Below are 6109 nucleotides of genomic sequence, written 5' to 3'. Positions count from 1 at the left end.
CAGATGCTCTGGTTTCACCCCACAGTTGAAAATGTGTTGCTGGAAAAGCACAGCAGGTCAGGCAGCATCCAAGGAACAGGAGAATCGACGTTTCGGGCATAAGCCCTTCTTCAGGGCTTCCTGAAGAAGGGCTTATGCCCGAAACATCGATTCTCCTGTTCCTTGGATGCTGCCTGACCTGCTGCGCTTTTCCAGCAACACATTTTCAGCTCTGATCTCCAGCATCTGCAGCCCTCACTTTCTCCTTTCACCCCACAGTCCAAAGATGTGCAGGTTAGGTGGACTGGCCATGATAAATGCAGGGTTTTTGGATAGGGTCGGGGTTTAGGTAAGGTGCTCTTTGGAGGGTCAGTACAGACTTGATGGACCAAACGAATTCGAATAAAACTTTCAAGCATGATTTCCATTTCATAAGCCATGCTGATTCTGCTTGATTAAATTATGTGCTTCTAAATGTTCTACAATTACATCCTTCATAATAGACTCAAACATTTTCCCAATGACAGACGTTTTGCTAGCTTGCCTATCTTTGCCAGTTTTGTTTTGTCTTCTTCCCATTTTGAACAAGGGTGTTACACTGGCAATTTTCAAGCTTCTGGGAGTTTTCTAGAATCTAAGGATTCCTGGAAGATTACTACCAGTGCATCCGCTGTCTAAAGTTACTACTCCCCTTCATATCCTAGAATGCACCCAATCAGGTCCAAGGAACATATCAGCCTTTAGCATCATTAGTTTCATTATTACTTTTGCTCCAGTGATAGTTACTGTAGTTATTTCCTCTTCTCCTTTTGCCCTTGGATTGTTTGATATTTTTGAAAATATTATTAGCATCTTGTACTATGAAGACGGATGCAAAGTATCTATTCAATTTTTCTGCCATTTTCTGGTTTCCAATTATTATTTTCCCCAGCCTCATTCTCTAAGAGGCCCATGTTCATTTTGGTCTCATCTTTCCTTTCTATATATTTAAGGGAGCTGTTACTGACCATTTCTATTTTTTTGCCATCTTTTGTTAGGTTCAAAAACTCTCCTAAACCTCTGGTATACCACTAACCTTTGCCATATTGTATGTTTCTTTTTCTTTCAATTTGATACTATCCCTAACTTCTCTAGCAAACCATTGTTCCCTTTCTAGAATCTTCTTTTTTCACTGGGATATATCTTCACTGTCAGTCATGAACTATTTTGCAAACATCTGCCATTGTTCCTCAACTATCATTCCTGCTCAACTTCTTTCCCAGTTTACTTTAGCCATCTCTGCCCACCTTCCCTTGGAAGGAATTACCATACCTTTAGTACAGCTGTTACTGACTTAATTTTCTCACTCTCAAATTAAACACTAAATCCCACCTCTTTGTGGTCACTGTTTGCTTGGGAATCTTTTACTCTGAGGTCATTTATTAAATCTGCCTCATCACACATTACCAGAGCTAAAATGGCCTGATTCCTGCTTGGATCCACAACATATTCTTCTGTTAAACTGTCCTGAATATACTTTTCTGAATTTTTCCTGGAATGCTGCCATATGCTTTTGCTTTGTGAAATAACTGCAGAGGCTGGTATCCCATCACCAGGTCACCCTTTATTTACTTATGCACAGTACACTGGCTGTGGCCAGCCAGCTTGGAGTCAGTCCCTTAACTGAGGGGATTCTGGTTATATTTTTTTCCCAGTTGTAAATAACTTTATTAATATTCCACCAAAAAAGGGGCGGCTCTCCAGACGTAAAGACCTTCGCATAGTCGCCCCTCAGGACATCCCTGAATGCCCTGAAGAACTCTACAGTCAGCCCATCCAGCCACAGGGACGTGCCTCGCGAGAGCCGGTCGAGGGTGCCAGTCAGTTCCTCAAACATGACGGGAGTGTTGAGCCTTCCAGCATTCTCCAGGTTGAGCTCCCACAAAACTCTAAAAGCATCCTCGCTGGACAGATCTGGAGAGAGCAAAGCTGTGCAATAGATGTGAATCTGGGCCCTGATGGTGTCCAGGTCCAAGACAAGGGACCCATTGTCGGCCAGGAGCTGCTGATGGGTGTCAGTGAGCAGAATGGGAAGCTGCGATCCAGGTCTTGGAGGAGCCAGATCCGTGACCCCATGTACATGCCCCAGGACTCAACGAGCTGCAGGTCTCAGAGCGAGGCCTTCTTCTCATCATACACCACCACCATCACCATCATCACGACACCACCACCGCCACCCCCTCCCACAACACACAGCCCCACCAGCCGGGCCCACATCGGGCTGACTGAGACATGACTCCAGATCAAACATCTTCTTCTCCAATTCCTTGATCCTGGATTTCCGCCTCTTTGTTGACCCCGCCACGTGCTCCTGACAGAAGACACAGACGTGAGTGTTGCCCATGTCCCATCTTAAGGGGGGGGATGCCCCCCCCGCTTCCTTCTCCAGCCGGCCCAGAACTGACAAAACGAGTCCCGGAACCGCTCGTCCTCGAGCAGCAGGTTGTTGAAGTGCCAGTACGCGGATCCCAGCCAGGTCCCGAACGGGGGGAAGGAGTTCCGCCCACACCAGGTGATGGCCATTGCACAACACCTGCGGCATGGAGGCTGCTAGAATGCAGGAGGCGTACGCCCACAAAACACACAAGCTGTCGATGCTAGACGCTCCAAAAGCGAAGGCGATGGAGTCAGGCTTCTTCTTCCTGGGTGGTATGGGTTTCTTGCAGGAAGCACACTGCATACTTCCCGTTCTGAAGGCCCAAGGTCAGGAATCTGGATTGACACTCCCTGCTGCCGTTGATGTTGAGGCTACCTATGGTAGTCTTCAGTGTGCAACCATGAGCAGAGAAACTGTGAAAAGACTTACTGGGAGGACAGGGGAAGAGGCATAAAGATCCCTCGCTCTCCCTCTGCATGCAGAGAGTAACGTTCTGAACTGCTGCCGGTCACTCTGGGCCAGACTGGGTGTATGGACAGCAGGACGTGTGAACGAGAAGACCAGCCAAAACACTTGCCAGCAGTCGAGAACCAACGATATCCTATTATAGCGATCACAGGTATTCGCAATAAAGTCCCGGAGTTCCTCGAATGAGAGAAGGGGAATCTTGGTTGGGGGCACAAGGAAGACTAAAACCTCATTGAAGACAAACCCAGCCGAACCCTCCTCTGGGCGGTCGCCCTCTGCTGCCTCCCCCTTCTCCCTGCTGAGAGTGGGAGCAGGTCCACGTGATGGCAGCAGCAGTAAAGATGGAAGGTCCAGGTGAGGGCAGCAGCAGCAAAGGTGGAAGGTCCAGGTGAGGGTAGCAAAGGTGGAAGGTCCAGGTGAAGGTAGCAAAGGTGGAAGGTCCAGGTGAGGTCAGCAAAGGTGGAAGGTCCAGGTGAGGGCAGCAATGGCGGAAGGTCCAGGTGAGGGTAGCAAAGGTGGAAGGTCCAGGTGAGGGTAACAAAGGTGGAAGGTCCAGGTGAGGGTAGCAAAGGTGGAAGGTCCAGGTGAGGGTAACAAAGGTGGAAGGTCCAGGTGACGGCAGCAGCAGCAAAGGTGGAAGGTCCAGGTGGCGGCAGCAAAGGTGGAAGGTCCAGGGGAAAGGAGCTGCAAGGCCAAACCCCAAACCCAACCATGTAACAATTTACAGTGAAACGCAAACAAACCTTAACTCACTGAAGTGAAAACAATAGACACAAACACATACAAGACAGTTGGATCAACCCAACAATAAAACAGTGCACATAACACAGACACCCCCGGCAACCCAGCAAATGACCCAGCCCTCCCACCTTCCGGCCACAAGGTCGTCTGCTGCGACGCAGCCTGCGGCACTCAGCCCGCTCTGACACACCTTCCGGCCACCTCAAGGACAGCCCGTCCTGCTCCTTCCTCTGAACAATGGAGCTCAGGACAGCCTGCCCACCCTCCAGCTCTCAGCCTGCCCTGACACACCTCCTCTCCTGTTTATATATTCTTTTTATTTTATTAACCAGTATTTTATTAAATAATACAGTTTACAACACAATTAACATTAACAGCTGTTTCCAGAGAAACAGCAAATTTACAAGGGAGAGGAGCAGGAAAGCCAGGCCCCAAATCCCACCGTTCAACCAGTTTTCAGGGAAATGAGGACAAACCTCAAATCCCTCTTTCCATCATCACAAAATAGTAACAAATACATAAGACGGTCCAATTACATAAAAAGCAGTGCATAAAATACAGACCCCCGCCCCCCCAGCAACCCAGCAAGCAACCTGTCCATCCCACCTTCTGGCCACTCTAAGGCAGCCCACCCCTACGCCCCTTCTGGCTTTCAGTCCACCCCATGCACCTTCCAGTTCTCAGTCCACCCTGACACACCTTCCAGCCACCTCTAGGACAGCGCATCCCGCTCCTTCCTCTGGACAATCGAACTCAGGACTTAGTGGGCGGCACGGTGGCACAGTGGTTAGCACTGCTGCCTCGCAGCGCCTGAGACCCGGGTTCAATTCCCGACTCAGGCGACTGACTGTGTGGAGTTTGCACGTTCTCCCCGTGTCTGTGTGGGTTTCCTCCGGGGGCTCCGGTTTCCTCCCACAGTCCAAAGATGTGCAGGTTAGGTGAATTGGCCATGCTAAATTGCCCGTAGTGTTAGGTAAAGGGGTAAATGTAGGGGTATGGGTGGGTTACGCTTCGGCGGGTCGGTGTGGACTTGTTGGGCCGAAGGGCCTGTTTCCACACTGTAAGTAATCTAATCTAATCAGGACGGCCTACCCACCTTCCAGCTCTCAGTCTGCCCTGACACACCTCCTCTCCTGTTTATTTTTTTTATTAACCAGCACAAATTACAAACAAACAGTTAACATTAACAGCTGTATACAGGGAAACAGCAATTTTACAAGGGAGAGGAGCAGCAAAGACAGGCCCCAAACCCCACCGTTCAACCAGTTTACAGGGAAATGAGGACAAACCTCTGTTTTAAAAAATTCTCAAGGTCAGGTTCGTAGGAGAGTAGTCTGACACAGAACAAACGACCAAGAGGCGAGACTGCTAGAATATGGGCATTTTATTCCCCGCAGCGTCGCACAACGGGTCTGGCTTATACTCACTCTACATGTTACAAAAACTGGGAGCCGTCAGTTCTCGTAGAGCGGTTGCCAACAACCCACGCTCGGCGGTTAAACGTAACCCCGGAGCAGACTCACCGAACTGGAGACTTTTCCGGCTGATATACTCTTTTCCAGATATAAACATTCATGTGAACAGCAGAAAAACACATTCCATTCTGGTTACATACAGATAAGAAGATTCACACGGGACTAAGCAACACCTCCATTCCGGTTAGATTCACACATGTATTGGGACATAACTTTTAACCGTTTCACCACATTCCACTGCTTGGAATTTTACACCACAACCTCAAATCCCAGTTTCATTCATTACAAAATTAATAGTACCAAATACATACAGGACAGTCCAATCAAATGAGAAACAGTGCATAGAATACAGGTAACCCCCCCACCCCAGCAAGTTGCCCATCCCTCCCACCTTCCGGCCACTCTAAGGCAGTCCGCCCCATGCCCCTGCTGGCTCTCGGTCCACCCCATGCCCCTGCCAGCTCTCAGTCCACCCCATGCCCCTGCCGGCTCTCAGTCCACCCCATGCCGCTGCTGGCTCTCAGTCCACCCTGACATACCTCCGCTCCTGTTTCCAGTGGTCAGCCACAATTTTCCTAATTGGCCCAGGTTAACAACCCCAAGCAAGGACCTCAGTCAATGACGTTCACTCGGTTCCAATCACTAAACTTTGGAAACCTACATTTCTCCTCTTCCAACCCTTCTTTCCCTCTATTTTGTTTAAAGCCATCTTTACAGCCCTAGTTATTTAATTTGCCAGAATACTGGTCCCAGCATGGTTAAAGTGAACAAAACAAGAAACTGCGGGTCTGATAATCTGAAATAAAAATCAGAAATTGCTAGAAAATGTCAGCAGGTCTGGCAGCAGCTGTGAAGAGAAAAATTAGTTAATGTTTCGAGTTCAGTGACCTTTCTCTGTTTTCTCTCCACAGATGACTACATTGAAACCTGTATCATTGGAAAAGCTTTCTACCCCAGTACTGGTACCACCCTTCCAGAAACTGAAACCCATTCCTCCCACCTCAATCTTTGAGATCCACATTCTTTACCC

The sequence above is a fragment of the Chiloscyllium plagiosum genome, chromosome 43, assembly GCF_004010195.1.
Source record: "Chiloscyllium plagiosum isolate BGI_BamShark_2017 chromosome 43, ASM401019v2, whole genome shotgun sequence".
NCBI lineage: Eukaryota > Metazoa > Chordata > Chondrichthyes > Orectolobiformes > Hemiscylliidae > Chiloscyllium > Chiloscyllium plagiosum.
Note: the sequence above shows the minus strand (reverse complement) of the source record.